At 43.7% G+C, this 18,117-nt stretch overlaps 1 protein-coding gene across 3 annotated transcripts in view; it reads right to left on the bottom strand.

Moving 5' to 3' along the window:
* The window catches only part of znf462 (zinc finger protein 462), a 51,791-nt gene extending 33,928 nt beyond the window's left edge, over positions 1-17,863 (bottom strand). For 2 of the 3 annotated variants that reach the window (XM_041959910.1, XM_041959914.1), the window contains exon 1: positions 17,735-17,863. The gene's annotated coding sequence lies outside the window, so the exon portion shown is untranslated. Of the gene's footprint in view, positions 1-12,873; positions 12,998-17,734 lie in introns of those variants that run through there. The other variant, XM_041959911.1, reaches the window with a different exon arrangement.
* Positions 17,864-18,117: the final 254 nt, after the last annotated feature.

Below are 18,117 nucleotides of genomic sequence, written 5' to 3'. Positions count from 1 at the left end.
GGGGGAGAAAAAAAAAAAGCCTCCTACACAACCACCATCTGCCTTAGAGTTGGCTGTGTCTTTTCAGCCACTCGGTCCCTGCGCCACACCAAGTTAATGGGTGAGATTGTGTAACTGCTTTCATCTAGTCAGCTGGGGCTCTAACAGGCAGCGACTGAGCTGCTCAGATCCTCCTCTGAGCCGAGCTTCAAGGGCAGCCATTTTAGGAGCTGACTATGTGCGCTTAGGTGTTCAGCCAGCACACAACATGGACCCACAGATCTGATCCTCTTCCTCAAAGGCAGGCAGCCTGACACTGGAGAGCTGCTGACAGAAATCTATCTGCCAGATGTACAGTGCTGTACCCAGGCCCTCTGCCCACACAGCTCAGCAGAAAACATCTCACACTCTCGCTAGGCTGACTTTGCCTCGTCCTTTCATTTCTCAGGGACATTATCTCTCGCATCGAGAGATTTTGAGAGAAATGCTACAACCCCCCTGTTCCAAAGAAAGACGGAATAGGTCAGCGCGAGCGGCACGCACCAACACTCTGTGGAGAGGCTGCCAACTATGTTTCCACAAGGGGGGTCTAAAAATGTGAGGCATGTCTGAACTTCTTTATCTCGGAGCTCGGTAAACCCTGAGCCCCGAGGAGAAGGCGAGAAGAGGGCAGAGAGAAGCAGAAGGGGAGAGCGGGGCCCTGGAGGGGAAGGGTGGGAGGAGAAGGGAGGCGGCGAGAGAGCATGACGGAGCCACCTGGAAGACCTTCAGTGGTGAGCAACGGAGGACAAAGCCATCAGACTGGGCTCCCCAGATTCCAAAGTCTACTGACATTTGTTAATCACCAACCGGTCTCTCTGCATCGGCGAGCTCTGCCAGCAGTCACACCCTCTACTCAAACTGGCTGACAGCAGCTGCTCTGTCTGAAAGAGGGCCTTTGAATAAGCCAGCATTAAGCTGATTAGGAGTACAGAGGTTTTGTCCTTAACTGTTGGTTAGGGCCACCATCTCATGCCGTCCAGGAGAGGAAAATCCACTGATGCGTTGTTATTACACGGCGAGCATCCTGGCTGCATATAATTCGTCTGGCAAACAAGACAGAACGTGCATCTTGTCAACCTGCGCACCCTCAATAATTAATGACCCATTGATTGAAAATGACAGCCAGCTTTTTAAAGGGAAAATACAGTGGCAGTAAGAGCAGGCAACCACAGCCACGGAAATTGATTTTTGTCTTTGCGGAGATGACAGCGTCGGAGAAAAATGAGTACATGTTTAGTTTCAAGAAAGTTACCTCAAAAAAAAGAGAGAAAAAGCTGGTGCAAAGGTAATCGCATCATACTTCAAATTCTGATGTCTTTAGTCCACAGTCTGCTCCTGGTTTTCAGCAGTGGAACCGTCTCCTGGTGTCTGCAGGACCAGCGACGATTCGGCCTCTTGCACAAACAGGAGGAAGAGAGCTGGGGATCAAGATGGCTACTCCCATCCTCCAATGTCGTGAGCCCTGGAGAGCTCCACGCACCAGATCTGATAGTGAGCTTAACAGTTGCTCATAATAACACAGTGCTGAAACACAAGCCGACACACCACAACCTGTGGCCAAAGCAGGATGCTGGTTGCGAGGCTACTTTACTGGTTTAGTATTTGTGCAGGTGTTCACACGCTCACATGCTCTGCATGGACGAATGTGAAGCTATAAGACAACTTCAAAATAAATGTGTTGTAAGGCAGCAAATTTATGGTAAAAATAAACACGCGCTTCAAACTACGTTCTAAACATGACATGACGATGATCAGCGAGAATGAATGGTGCAGAGAACTACGCCAAGCTGTCGCCATCTCTGATAGAGATGGTGACAGCTAGAAACATGTATTAGACCTCATTACAGCTGGAAACATCAGAGCGTAACATGCAAAACAGCAAAACCTGGCTTCAATGTCTAAAAACTTGGCTTGAAAATCAAGCACTGGATCTGGAGCGCAGTGCACCTCACTGCTACAAGGCTGCTGCGAGGGAGATTTGTTTACATGAATTCAGCTCCCGCAGCTCTTCCATGTTATTATTTTATCATAAATATATCACAGGCACAAGAGACAAGAAGTCTGCCGCACGCCACTGTGGCGCAAAGCAAGTGGGTTCATAACAGCGGCTTCTGCATGCTGGCACGGTAACTCTGTGTAAATAACTGATATTCAATATTCTCTGATAATCTCATCAATGCCAAAAGCCTTTTCTCAGTATTTCCCACCCCGACAGCTTCCTCGCAGTAATAATATGAACCTGTCTTTGAGCTCGTTGTTCCGGTTTAAGTAACTTTCTGCCATTAAATGTGTCAACTTGTGACCGCATGCTGTAATAAGGCTATAAAACACCTGGTCAAGAGGAATGAATTTGACAATGAGCAATTAAACACATGACTTCCATAATAAAACGCCCAGGTAGCTCACCTGTAGAGCGTGCACCTCGTGTACTAAAGATGTGTCCATCCACTCTGTACTGTCCTGTCACAGCATCAGGTGCTGCATTTGTATAAATACTGACGGAACTGAAAAACTCATTCAAAGAGGTAAAACACCATCTCTGTCGGCCAATGTTGATTGTTTCTTGATTGAATCGATGAATCTTTTTGACTATTCAATTTTTTTTTAAGGAGACGTTTTTTGAATAGTTTTGTCTGACCAACAGTGCAAAACTCAAAGGTGTTCATCTTATGAAAGCATTATGAATTTAGCTGCCAAAGACACTTCTGTCCATCAAGTCATTGATTAATAAACTAATCCTTTCAGCGCTACACGGAAGCATACAGCTGAGTTTTGCTTGCATGTCTCTTTTGTGTAGTTTTCTCACTTCCTTATTGCTTATCAATGCTTTTAACAGCTGTTAATTCTAGTCTATGCAAAGAGACAAGGGAGATATTTTCACATGACACAACACAATTGTAATGTATGTGAACTATAAGGCAGCAAAACCTTCCCTAAGATGTTGTTGACAAGCACAAGTGCAAAGTGAGTCTTGGACCAGATGTGGGACTAACAACAATAGATTCTCAACCTAGTTGTAATCTGTGGATGGATATCGGTCAGTTCATCCCTTCATATCAAACAATCAAAACGCATATTTATTTTCATAAGATCACCTACTGGGACGCTGTCTCACACCAACTGCAAAGGTGTTCCCAATTTAATTGTACTATTGCATTTGGGATGCACCATTTTTTGAGGTAGTTCCCAAATGTAGAAGTTCCCAAATATCAGCTGTTATTTTCTTTTCAAACTGACATGAAGCACGCAGATGACATTTCAGTCAAACTCCTGCGGTATTAAAGAAACATTACATCTTCTGTTATTTTATAGAATTATTACACTGCTCCTGATTTAACCTTGTTTTCATTTCAAATGCATTTACATAAAGAGTTTTCAACAGCACCTTTCTATCACAGAATGACAAATCTCTGCAGCCTTTCAGAAGCTTTTTAAAGCCGAAGGCTCAAATCATCGTCCTGAAATCCAACATCTGCTGATGCAAGTATGGGCCAAGTCAAGCAGCAGCAAGAAATATTTATTTTGGCATCAAACCTTTCGTCATTCTCTTTACCAGATCCAACGGAGGGACCTTGAAACCGGAGAAACTGAGTTATAGCTTTAGTTTCAAAGTCAAAGGTTTTTTTGTTGCTCATCCTACACCTGGTGACTGCATCATTAGATTTAAAGTGGCGAGAGTCTGTTGATGAGATTATCTTCACCTGTGCTGGATCACATCAATGTTTAACTTGCATTTTTAATAATACAGTTAACAGGGTTACAGTATTACAACATTTGTAGACTGACAGGAGCTGTCTGGCACATAAGCATTTACTATTCTGATAGTAGAATAATCCCTCGAGTCATTTTTCACACAAATATGACAAACATTCTCTAGTTTCAGCTGCTCAATTGTGAGGATTTTTCTGCTTTTCATGTCTTTTGTGATGGTTAAATGAATATTTTTGGGTTTCAGACTGGTTGAGCAAAACAAGTGATTTGAAGACGTCACCCTGGCTTTAGAAAACTTTGACAGACATTTCTCCCTATTTTCTGACATTTTTCAGACAAACAATTAAGCAAATAATTGAAATAATAATTGGTAGATGAATCAATGACAATAATGACAAAGAACTAGTAGATGCAGCTCTAGACCAGATGACTGATGTGTGTGTGTGTGTGTGTGTGTGTGTATTTTAACTTCAAACATAGTTTTTCAGACCTATTTCAGCACCACCACCAAGTTTTCCACTTTGATTGTAAAAGGCACATAAACAATGTTAGACCTGTATTTCAACATGCTAAAGGGACATATAGGGCTAACTATACAAGGCATAACACCTAAAACAGGTTGAAAACATGCTTCCGCTGAATGGAGCACCAAAACAGTTAAGACTTGGTGACTGCCACTACCATCCAAGCTGACCTGAATTGTACATAACGCCATCACAGACCTGACTGCAGGGTCAGGACAACTGAGTCACTCCTTCCACATCTGTGGGAAATCTTAACACACCATTTCTTTTGGAGCCACAGCGAACTCACATAACCTTCGCGTCCTTTTTTCGCCAGAAATAAAGTTTGATCTGTAATGACAGCACATTAAATTCTGCCAACAGTTCTGCATACAAAATAGTTTGTATTGTATTTACGGAAATTACAAAGTGTAACTGAAATCAAAGCATAAAATGTGATTTTCTCAATAAAATGTCCAAAAAATGGAGCCTATTGTAATTTCCCTGAGCCTGAGGTGGCATCTTAAAATTCTTGTTTTTATTTGACCGTTAATCCAAAACCCAAAGATCAACAGTTTAATATCATATGTGGCTAAAAACCTGCTTATCCTCAGTTCAAATGCCTCTAACCCAAACTTTAAAGAAGAAATAAAACACGATTCTCAATACAAATGAACACCTGAATCCATCAGCAATAAAACACAGCCTCACTCACAGTGTTATTATGTCTGGTTTGACCAGTAAATAAGGGTGGCTAATATTAGCCACTGTTAGCACACTTTAAATAGATATTTCTGTGTACATGATATTACTGGGTCAGTTTGCTGACTTCATGATTGCTTAGTTAGAATCAATATTTTTGTAAATTGGCAAATGTGGAAAAGCAGTTGGTTGCAGTGATGCTCTTCTCTCCTTTACAGAGCTTTATAGTTTAGCACATAGTATAATTATAGTATATTATAGCAAAGTTTCAGTTCATTATTTAGCTGTATCACAACTTTAATATTTTGGTTCACTCTCTCTGCTCTCATAGTGTAATTTCCGGCCGTAGCATGTAGCTGTTTTTAGCTAAGAAGCGCTAAACCCACCGCACCCTACCCGCTCAGCCACACACAGACACAGTTAGCAACTAGCTAGTCAACATGGTGGATCTTTTAGAAGCTAAAGAGCCAGATGTTTCCCTCAGGAGTGGGTGGAGACCAAAACAGAGTTAAAAGAGCTTGACTTACAGTCACCGGGTGGTCAGAAATACACAACTGCTGCTAGCTGCTGGATGTGTAAATAAGCAACTGTTTGCTGACAACTTCTTCATATCAGCTTAAAGATGTTACTGTAGCTTTAAATGACAAAATAACAATTAATAACAATAACATGATATTGTTAACCTTGTTATGGGGCGAGACACATTTTTGTCATAATCATCAGCACATTCCTTGCTGCATTATTTATGGCGAACAGACACAGGGCTGCTACAGGCACTCAATCCACAGCCAAAGGGTAACCAGGAAGTGTAATTAACGTTTGGATGGTTGGACTGTCGGCTAACATGCAACCATATGTGCATGTGCTTACATTCTCTCAGCCAGGCATGCGTGAAAGAACACAAATACCGTACACAGCTACTCAGCACCATCACCACCTCAAACACACGAAGGTCTGAATTCCAGTGTCAACTTGTTTTGGATTCTTCATATTCACCTGAAGGTCTCGAAACACGTATTAAACCAGTCGGTTCAGAATATGTCACAGGGCATTATTCCCTCAAAAGGATCTCCCAAGAATTTCTTAATACACAGTTTGGAAGTTATTTCGGCCCAGATTAGGAATGGTGCCCTCGAATGCAAGCCAGCCAAAATAGCCTCGCCTGGTCTGTAGCGATTCTTTGGCCTGCATGTAGCTTACACTCTTGTTGGCTCGCTGTCAGGCTTTTATCTGTCGGCACTGTAGCACATAACAACACTGGTCCCAAAAAGAAAAGATGGTCCGACCTGAATGGCCTTCATACACCAGTAATCCCTCCACAGAAGAGCAACATATTCACAGATACAACCACAACACTACTGCATTAGTAAGCATGTTAAGTGGAGATACTATACATAGGTGCTGAGTATCACTCATGCTCGTTGTTTTCTGGTTTTACAGATTTGCATGAAAGCAGATCAACCCACACTGAGTTTCACACTGTTGTTATGTCCACTTGCACCCAAAAGTGTTGGGTTTCCTGCTATAAGAAGACACCAAAGTTTACAGTAAACGCAGCCTCATGCATTAAGGAGAGCTCAGACAAAGAGGGGTGGAGAGGAAAAAACAAGGTGCTGATTTTGCACAAGAATAGAGCTGAAACCAAGAGTTTCATTGGTAGTCCACAAACAGTCACAAGTGTCAACCATAGTTTTCAAGAAGCCAATGTGATGTCTTCAGATTTTTTAAAAATAAACATCATCAAACAAATCGTAGTTTGATGTTGTCACGAAGTAGCATGGGATCATGGGAGTTGTTGTTTTCATTGTCAAACAACCACCACTGCTGATGAAAATCTATCTGGCGTGACTCAGAATAAGCAGAAATGCTAATGAACGAGTTAATGTACTAAAGTTTTGTTTACTTTACGTTTAGTCACACTAGCCGACTTCTTCCTCGCTCTCTGACGTATCATGTAGTGTTTCCCGTACTTCTCCAGACGTTTAAAAGATCGAGAGGGTAAAGAGGATATTATGCCATTTGACCTAATGAAACCCACTTTGGAAAAAATAAGGAATTCCCTGGGTTTGAACATCGTTGCAAAAATTTGGGATATTCTGATTAGACAACTCAACAAAGTCTTTGTTTTTAGGGATTTAAATGCAGAAATGTCACATATTATATGTTTAAAGTAATATTCATAAACAAATACACAAATATATGTAAGCCTTTTAAGCATCATTTTCACTGTGATGTTTTTAAAACCAAAAATTTACATGGCCAGAACCCTGTATGACTTAATACTGTTACTTTAGCTTGTAATTTCCTGATTATTTATATATATATACGTAATAATAATCCACTTCAATCTAACAGGTAATCTAATAAACTTTGACACTGTAATTAATTTACAGTACCACAATCTAATCACCTGATTCTGACAGATAGATATCTTGTTACTGGAGTCTTGACGAGCCTATCTGTTTCATTACGAGAACGCCTCAGCCCTCGGGTGATAAGACCGACAGTGAGCTGGACAGTGACCCCGCTCCTCTCTGACTGTGAGAGCAGAGAGCTTCCTTAAATGATGTGATCACATGGTGCTGTTCATTTGAGGAAGTCTGAATACACAGAGATGAGACATCGATCCCACCTGGCCGATCAATGGACCAGGCCTTTTCAGAGGAGATGTGAGCAATCAATAATGTTCGGTATGAACGTTTTGTCATAACATTCATCAGACATCTGCTGGAATGGGATGAAAGGGATGAATATGGCATGAAACACAGCGGAAAAAAAGGAAAAAAGAGCTGGAAACACAAGAGTCATGCCATCACACACCTCCCTGTAAACTGCAAACTATGATCATTTCTATAGACTCTGTTTTTATTCTCTGAGGTCAACATGCTGAATAAATATAGCAGGATGAGCAGCAGCTGAACGCCTGAACCCTAATGCCGAGACCATATCATGTTAATAAGGAATCAACCAACAGTGGATGGAGCACAAGTCAGCAACGATGTGCGAGAGGCCGAGATCGTCAACATTATCGTAAGATATTATCAGCCACCTGACTAAAAACGCTGGCGTTAATCTGGCGACAAATCTGTTTCAGGAAGCATATGGCATTCAAAAAAGTAGGTCAACCATTAACCAGCTAACACGGCCTTGACCAGAAACATTCTTCCAACACTCCTTCGTCTTCAGCCGCAAGTCCATCCGACATATCAGACATAGAGCAAAGTGCTCTCCATCAAAGCAAAGAGAAATGACACATGTTAAAATAAACGCATAGCAAAGCAAACCCTCAGTTCACTCAGAGGCTTTGCTGCTACAGCCTCACTTGCTCTGATATGACCAGTGGCTTATGGTGGCTAATGTTAGCTGAGATTAGCAAATTTACTTGTGCTACTGTTAAGAGAACATTTTAGCATTTACCATCATCCCATAGATGCCACATGTTCTGCTGTTCAGGAAAGGTTACACAGGCTGCACTTTAAACTGAGCTAAAGGAAGGTCTGCTCTGTTTGACTGCACTCACTTTTGGAGACAGGAAGTGGTTTTCCCCCTAAGGTATTAACTCGCCAAAAGTTTTCTTTTGTTTTTTTATTACTCAATATTTTGTTTTAATTTGATAGATTTTTTTGCTTTCCTCCATATGTGCACTTAACATATTTTTCTTTTCAGCCACGTGGTTTCAAATATGAAACTCCCTTTTAACTTTACAGTGGAAACATATTCTCAGAGTGTCTTAAACAACTCCTCTTCTAGCCATCCCAACAGCTGTGCAGTATTATGGGCTGTGCATTGCAGTAAGCATTGTCCTTAAGGTAATGACCTGTACTCCATGTGCCACTGCTCTATATTTAGATATTAAGATCAAAACATTCTACCTTGGTCTCACCAGATCACAGGTTCCACTTCCTGTCATGGGAATGAACCACATGCTTGCAAAACGAACATGTGCTCTTTGGTGAGAAGAAGTCTTCATCTTGCTGCCCCTCAGCTCAGAAGTGCTCAAACACAGAAAACTCTCACTCAGTGCATGTTGTGCATAGACTCTGCTATACAGCCCTTTGGTTATTTTTAGCTTGCTGTTGGCCTCTTGGTAGTTTTTCCTTTAGAGCTTCCTCTTTACATGACCATCCATCAGAGAAAGATGACCTGATCTAGATAAGGTCCTGATTCCTCCAAGTCTTCAAGTTTGTTTTCACTTTGTACCAGAAAAAATTTAGGAGAGAAAAAAATTAAGAGCCTTAAATCTGATTTTAGATCTGTTTTCAAATCTGAATCTGTGTCACCACTTGTCTTTGCACACTTTGGCATTTACTGAAAAACTAGTTTTAATTGCTTCAATTAGATTAGAATTAGAAAAAATAGCTCCCTTCTTGATTTTAAATGCAGAAAACCGAATCTTAACACAGTAACAACCCTGAGTTAATGAAGTATTGTGCTACCTAAATATTTTGAACCCCTTCTGAGCACAGAGGGACTTCAAACAGTAGCCCTTTATGCTGAACCTTCTTGCACTGGTTACTTTAACTGAATGGATGAGACAAAGAAAGTCTGGATTTCGGGTGAACATTCAGGAAACCAGCTCAGTAATCCCACATTGTCTCAGAGGATGGGTAAATACAGGTGCAGAGACTTTCAGACGCTGCAATCCAGCGAGCTTTGCTGATCTGTCTGCAGCCTGACCTTCACTGGTGTCACATTCAGAGGACGTTAAAGAGAAACACCTCACGGCTGCAGGCCCAGACGACCCTTAAGGATTCTGGCAAAAGGAGAAGATTGTGTAGGCTTACTACCTGACCATCTGATGAAGCCGACTGGATGCAGGATTAATGAAACGAAATGAAGATGCAAAACTGAATTCTTTCTTCACCCTATCACTGTGTTTACACAATGTTACTGCCCTTAAAGCTGGTTTACTCATCAATATCCTGCTTTGGATATCATCTGCTTCGACATCAAAGTTAATGCATACATGATATGAACATGTGCCACCTCGGTATTAAAGGACAACGAGCGGAGTCTGGAGAACAGAAGGGGTTTGATCACTGGACCTCAAAGCATTCTGCTGACTGAGGCCTTCAAGCAAGTCCTCACATCAAAAAGAGACACAGAGGAGCTGAAAGGGAGAGCGAGGAATGCCATTAGCATGGCTCCCAGTTGCAACACTACGCTAATCCCAGGAAGAGGAGATAATTTTCTGTTTTATGCGTGTGTCGTCCATACTGCAAGGTCAGACGGTGCTTGTGTCAGCCTGTCTCTCCCTGACAGATGGTTACCTGACATCACCCATCCAGTCAGACGGCCTTTAATACTTAATATCACTGCACTCGCTCTCCTATTTATACTCTTTCTTTGCAAACCAAGATGTTTCTTCTCTCAATCAAAAGACATCCAACTTGCTAATTGCACGTTTCTCTAAAGCTGCACCAAAAAAAAAGAGAGAAAGAAAGAATCTGGCCATCATGGTACAAGTAACCTTGCTCCAAGGGTAGCCTTTGTGCTCGGCAGAGGGCTCAGATTGTTCCCTCTGAAAAGGAGGACGGCTGCAGCACACAGCACTCGCTAGCAACATTTGACCTCTTTTGCACAGAAGATAATGACCAAGCAGATTAGGAGGAGACAAGCATTAATGGCCATCTTCCATGTGGCTACTGTCTTCAGGTTGTCATGGTGAAAACTCAGCCAAAAAAAAAAAGAAAGAAAACTACTCCATTCAAAATGTGAAAGACTGTAAGCGCTAACATCTTCTGCATTTACGCTTTTTAATCACGAGAGATATTTATGTGACCTTCAGGCCTGAATTTTTCACAAAGCAACAAAACAGGGGGCTGGTAAATCCCTCAGCTAAAGCCTGCTGGGTGTGAAGGTTAGATAATGAATACCCTTACAAAGTCACTCTCTTCACTCCTGTTAACAAAACCAAAAATGAATCCTTTCATCTGAGCTCAATGCAAAAGCGAAAAACGCAGTTGGTAACAGAAGTCAGAACCCGGCAAAGCAAGTAGCTGCGTGAGGAGGAGATGTCAGGAGCATGCAGACATGCATGAGTTTGAATTTTCAGGAAGTCTACAGCTCGACCTCCCCTTGGTATAGTCACCTCACTTGGCTGCTCTCTCCTCTCTCTCTCTCTCTCTCTCTCTCTCTGTCTCTCTCTCTCGGGGCTGACAGAATTATCTTCTGCATCAGAGCTGAGGCTGGGCCAACGCTCCACACAGAGGACTCCATTTCACACAGCCGGCCCCACTGTGGCCAAGGAGACACAGCCAATCATGCTGGAGTATCAGTGGCACGGCCATCCACCATTTTGTGCTCCTCAAGGTCTTTGACTGTCCTCAGCTCAGCTGCGTGGAGCTGCCTCCGCTCGCTATCTTGTTACACAGATGGAAGTGTTTAACTTTAAGAGCACAGACCTGAGCGAGCAGCTTCCCCTCCTGTCTGTTCCTCTGCAGACCGTCATGGCAGTCAGCAAAAGCAGAAGTGAGATGTGTGGTTTTGCTCGGCTGCAAAGATGGCCACCAAGAGCGTGGCTGGGCCGTTCCTCACGAGCTGAAGGCAACGTCCAAAAGAGATGTGAGAACTATGCCTTTGAATGCTTTCCCTCGCCCCGCTGTGCAGAACGTTAAGAAGATATGTGACATCTTCTGCAGATAACATGGGCAAACAAAGGTGACCCAAAAAGATTCTTGCTTCAGTGCTTCTATGAGAGAGGTAAATTCATTTTTCTAGACAGAAAAGCATAAAAGATAAAACTTGGGGCAACCCTCAGCAACATGATTAAATATTTCCATCCAAAAATGATTAAGTGCACAATTTAATTAATCGCCTTAGGCGCGATTATTTTTACAATTTTATATGGGAAGGAATAGGTAGATATATTTGGTTTTCTCAAGAGGTCTCTTCCCTCGAGCTCGAAGGGAGAAATTCTCAGAAGAAGAATTCTATCAAGTACTGTACACAAGTAGGCTACAGCACAAAAATGTTTGCTGCTCCACACACACACACACACACACACACAACACACGAGCCTAAAGCTTGTGTGTTCAGACGTCCTAAAGCTGAGTTCACGGGCTAAATAAACACCGCTGAAGAGTCGGGGGCAAGCGAAGGATGTCCAAGGACAGATCTTGGAGAGAAACCAGGAAGTGTTTTTCCACAAAGACAATTACTCCAGGAAACCTTACATTCCACGCAGCCTTGTAGTCCATCTCTCCTTGGAAACCATTTCCTGGTGTAAATCAATCTGCCGCCGTCTCAAATAAATCCTGTATTATCTCAGGCAACATGTATGGACAACTGGGAACAAACTACACACACGAAGGTCAGCTCTCAAGGTGCTAAACTCCTGTCCAGTAATTGAGTAAAGTGCAGTACTTGTATGAAGGGACACCATCACCTTCCACTGAAGGCTCTTATCTCAATCAACAGTCTAAAACCTTGATTTTGTTCCTGTTTTCTTTTTATCTATTAAAACGCCTTCAGCGGTATCTAATTCCACCAATTCACCAAAAAAAAAGAACAACAAGAAGAGACACAAGAAAAGGCTGCGAGATGCACTGAAGGGATTCTTGTAAGTGGTGCTCAGTGGACAACTGCCAGAAAACACTGCAATGCTGACTTCCTCGTAAGCCTGACATGGCAGTTACTACAGTTACAGGGAGTGGGTGAGGTTACAAGCTCGTCAGGATGGAGTATTCCAGAGTGACCAAAGGAGGACACAGCAGTTAAAAAAAAAAAAAAAAAAAAGCTGAAAAACTCAAGTCTGGTTCGCTCACAGAGTCTTTGGAGGATTTTTTTTTTTTTTTTTTTAATTCAGACAGCTTTTTAGAGCTGAGTTTATCTAAGAGGAGGAGAGGTGAGGTTCCTCTCCAGGTTCACCAAACCGACCTCTTGAGGCAACAAGTTTGAGAAGGGAAAGATGAGAGACCCATCAATATTAACTTACCACTGAGACCTCCTTTCCAAGCCTTTAAATATTTAATCGTCCTTGGACAGCTCTGTTGCTTCGTAGGCCGAGCCAGTGTGGATCCCTTCTACAAGACCACTCCTGTTCCCGCTCAATGAAGGCCTTGTCCGGTGGCACCACACTGCCCAAGGAACGGGCGTCTCCAAAGAATTCGGGATTTTTTCCACCACAGGCAGCTCGAGGCTGACAGAGCCGGTTCACTGTGTCTTATTAGAGAAGGGCATAAATCCTGAATTTAGTCTGGAAACCTGAGCGTGTCGTGATGGCTTCGTTTATCTCAGTGGACAGACTGTCTCATCAGCACGGCCACCTTATACCTGAAGTCTTCATTTTCTAGAAAACTAACCCCCCATATGGGTAACATGTGTTCTGTCAAAGACACAACTGTGAGCTATGTTGAGTTACAGGCATTTCTTTTTGTCCCAGGAGGGGGAGAAGTGAACTGTTGATGTTCGGATGGAAAGCAGAGAGGAGGAACCAGTTTTGCAGAGATGTGACGTGGCAACTGACAACAGAAACTGGAATGACACCTCCAGCAAGCCACTTCCTTGTTGCATCTAAACCCCGACATGATGTTGCTTTTTAGTTTTTCAAATCAGCCCATCGCACAGCGCTGAATTATTCAACCGTGACAAAGCTTTCGTGTTTAAATCAAATCCAAAATCAAGGCAGGAAACAGGTTTATGGCGCGAGGAAGGTCGGTAAAATGAGAGAAAGTGGAGGGTTTTTTTTGCTGCACTTTAAAGACTGTGGTGTTTTTGGATCTGGGGGCCTGTGTGTGTTTCAGCACACTTACAAGCGCAGCAGCAGGGCCGAGCTGCGTCTCATGAGCCATGCATCATGTCAAGAAAGCACTCACTGGAGCATTTCAATTTGCTTTTGTGCGTCTCCCTGGCCTTCTTCACTGCCCCAGGTAGAGAAGAATGGAGGAGTGCATCACCCAATGTGAGCGAGTGAATGAGAGGGAGGGAGGGAGGGCTGCTCTGTGTGTGTGTGTGTGTGTGTGCACAAGAGACACAGCAAGAGAGTATCGCAGTGAGTGATGAGCTTCACAACCACTTCCTTCCAGCGTTCAAACCATCACAGGAGCCTCTCTTGTTTAATCCTCTGTCCTCTCTGTCGAGTTTTTTAAGCGTAATCCTGAAATACCTCGCAAAAATCCAGTTACATAATTTTTATTTTTTTTCCAAAAGTATCTCCCATAGTTCAGTTCTGTCACCTCAACGCTGAACTGCAGCAACAATGTGTGTTAAATATATCATGCAGAGGTGAAATTTCAGCTTGATTTGGACGGCCTTTGCATATTCAGTCGGTCGCACACTTGGACCAACTGAAGCTACAAGCCTCATGTTGCAAGATGCTGCGCTGAATTGAATAAATCAATGCTGGGTAAATACATTAGAAATGGAGTGTGTTTAACAAATTACAGCAACTTCAGAAACGTGTTAAAGGCAGGGCCGGATAAACCTGCTGAGGGGCTCCAGGCGTGTGGGCCCGTCAGCACCACCATCACCCACACATATTCTCCTAACGCCTTTTGCCTTAAGTGCCCCAGATCGGTTAGTTTGTGATAAACTAGATATTCACCATGCAAGCAGAATATCAACTGTAATACTTAAGACATTAAGTCCAATTTAGCCAGTGATTATTTTCACTATTGATTAATCAGACTATTATTCTCTACATTCATCTTTTTGTCTGAAAAACATGTGAAAAAAGTGTGAATTGTCCAAGGCAACATATTGGTGTGTCTTATTTTGTCCAATTAACAGTCTAAAATCCAAAGATATGCAATTAACTAACATACAATATGACTTCACACTGGAGAAACTGGAGCCAGAAAAATGTTTGGCAAGCAATAAAGTTCAACTTATACTTGTAATAACCTTGTAATAACCTTGCTTACATTTGTAACTAATTGTAAAAACAAATGCAGATTAATTTCCTGATAAATTGACTAATTGTTTCAGTTTCAGTTGCTTCAATTTAACACAAGCCCTATCTGGTAAAAATGCAGCAGCCACCTTAGTGCCCTGTGCTTTTCAGTTTTTAATTTACTTTAGTGGCGTATATTGCCAGACAAAATTCTAATTAATCAAATTACAACAAAGTAATTGCCACACCGAGAGCATTGGGGGCCTCTGAGAGTCTGGGGCCCCTGGGGCAGTGGCTCATTTTGAGCTGTTAGTAATCCAGCCTTGCTTCACTCTAACACAAACTACTGGAAAAGTCATGTCTGCCACAGCCAAAGCAAACAGCCCTGACCCACATGACCTCAGGGTTGAGCTGAAGCGAAAACCTGAGCACACAGATTAGCTCGTAGCGTAGCATGAATAAGCTTCACCACTGAGGAAACAGTCATGGATGCGTCGAGGACGAGAGTTGCCACAGGAGCTCGAAAGCGCGAAGACACGCAGTCCCGATCTGTGAGCTCCCTCCTCACACACACACACAAAAAAAACTGCATCCAGAGTTTAATCAACGGGCTCATTTGCAGAACATCCACCAGACTACATCCACCGCACCCGCCTGCGAGACAAATGTGTCGACCGCAGCAGATTCCTGCCCGGCCCGTCCTCTATCGGCTCCCTCCTCGAGAACCTGTTTGCCCTGCCACGCCAGGGAGAAGGAGCATCGCCACCATTTTGATTGCTCTTCTCAGCCCCAGCATTGTCGCAGCACAGTGTGTCAAGCTCACAGTCTCCTTGTCAGCAAGATTTCACACAGTGGCCAGGGGAACTGCAGAGCGTAGCACAGCCACACACACACACACACACACACACACAAACACAGGAACACGCTACAGCTTGCAAACACACCTCCTTCACTCTCCTCACAGGCTGGTCAACAGACACCTTTAGGATATAATGTGTGAAAAGTCACCTCTGGCTGTGCAGAGTGCATTACAGCATAGAGCCACTTAATAGATGACCAACACCCGCATCTGTAAAATAACTTTTAAAGTCATTTAATATACTTGAATTAGATAAGTACGATCTTGCAACAGCAGGCACGTGTGCAGCCACATAAACAGAAGAGGCGGTCGGCTAGTCCCTCTGTGACTAATAAGTCTGTTCATTACGAGTGAGAGCATAAACCAGAATATGTTGCTTTGCATTCAGAGCCGTCACACAGTGAGCAGATGACAGATATATGCAAGAAATAGTCCATAAAAGTCCTCCAAAACACAAGCAGAGAATCATCTTGAGAACTTCCTTAAAGAAACTGTCTGCAACAGCAATTACTTCACTCTCTCTCTCTCTCACACACACACACACAGAAGAGAGAGAGAAGACAGTGTGTGTGTGTGTGTGTGTTGAGACCACTTAGTTGAACATTAACTACCTGCATGGCCAAAAGAAGAAAAAAACAACAACAAAACACTGCATTATTCAGCATTAACATTCCTCTCATTCACGTGTCCCTCAGGCACCACGAACACAAAACCACACAGTGTCACCTGCAAAGCCAACTGAAAAAAAATAAATAAAAAATCACCACGTTTCTACAAGCCATGGGATGTTTTAATCGTGCGGATGAAAAGGCGGCGAGTTCGTGGAGTTAAAACGCTGAAGTTAACCTTGAAAGCCCCTACTGAAAGGATCCAACCTCACTTTGCAGAGTTCTTCTTCTTCTGCTTCCTCTGGCAGACTGAAACTTCCGAGCTGAAAAGGGCAGAAAAGGCAGCAGAAGAAGAGGAAGCAGCAGAAGCAGAAGAAGAAGAAGAAGAAGAAGAAGAGGAGGGAGGAGGAAGAGGAGGAGGAGGTTGTGGCCGACTATTTTCTTGAACACAACCTTTGTTCTGGCGTGAGGGATCCTGCCTGTCTGACTCCAGGGCTCTCCTTGGAGACTCATCTGCTTTCCTCCATTTTATGGTGAAGCCCTACTAGAGGCTGACATACCTGACTTGAGACCAGTGACAGCAAATAAGGCATCCAAACAGTGCAGGGGACCCGCGTTTAGCAAGAAAAATCCCCCCACCACCACCACCACCAAAGAACAAAAACAAAAACATGGGAATAAAAGCAGATCAAGTCCACACTGCGCTTACATTCATTTCACCACCATCAAGAGATATCTAGCTCCAACCCTGTGGAGAACCGAGTCAAAATCGCCACCAGATAGGGTTTCTTTTTCTAAAAAAAAAAGAAAGAAAGAAAGAAAAGGATCAGGGCAGAGGGGAGGGGGTGCACATATAGCCTCCTCACGCTGGACATGGCTCTCACAGTGTGTATGTGACTGGACCCAGCGGCTATGCCAGCTCCTCTGTGACGCTAATGGAGGCTGGTTGGGAGAGGAGAGCAATCCGTGCAATGGCTCCTCCGTGAAGCTAACGCGCAGCAACACGCGCGGCCGGAGCGGGGACGCACGGCCGGGGCCAGCAATCCCCCCTGACCAGACATGTCAGAATAACAAAACACTCCGCTCCGGCGCCGCCGAAACGCGCAGGCGACCCCGCTTTTCACGCGGCGCCGCGTCCATTTCCTTGTGTCACTTTGACAACAAACCGACAGGCGACATAGCGAGGAAGCGAGGCAGGTCGGTTAGGATATTAACTGGGAAGCGAGAAGACCCACTTGACTTTGGCTGCATGGTTGCCAGCCGGAGCGCCCACCCGACTAAAATCTCGCCCCGGCTTCCTCTCCCAAGTCGGCTGGACCTGGACTAAAAAAGGAGAAGCGGAGCGGGGGGGTGAGCTCTTTCCAGGTCATTCACGAGGCGCTCTCCAAATTATATCCCATGATCTACCATACCGACGTTCTCGCAGACCTTGAAAGCCCAGCCGAAATCTTGGCGAAACTGGAAATATAGTGCAAGAGGTGGGGGGGAAAAAACTCACTGGTACAGTCTTCTCCTCAAGCGATCCTCCCAAAAGTTGTCCTCGTATTTCATGCGTGCGCCCGGTCGGTCTAATGGATGATCGCCATCTTTCCTGCTTCTCCTTTGCTGCAGCTGCAGATGACCTGAGATCCGTCTGTCTCTGAATAATGAGCAACCACACAGACAAGGAAGACAATCTGCAAAGCAGGCTACACAAAGAAGTTTGGGAGACTAGCAAGCACCAGAGGGTGCACAAGAGTTTACGATGAGACGAGGGAGCATCAGCAGGATGGACAACGTCTACGTCTGAGAAGCTCATCCTTCATCTAGACTGAAGTCAGAAAGCCTGCAAAGCCTTATCAGCGGCTCAGACCACCACCACATGCGGGCTGTGTGAATTTT

Source organism: Chelmon rostratus, chromosome 19 (genome assembly GCF_017976325.1).
Source record: "Chelmon rostratus isolate fCheRos1 chromosome 19, fCheRos1.pri, whole genome shotgun sequence".
NCBI classification, from domain to species: Eukaryota; Metazoa; Chordata; class Actinopteri; order Chaetodontiformes; family Chaetodontidae; genus Chelmon; species Chelmon rostratus.
This window is presented reverse-complemented; position numbering and strand designations above follow the sequence as displayed.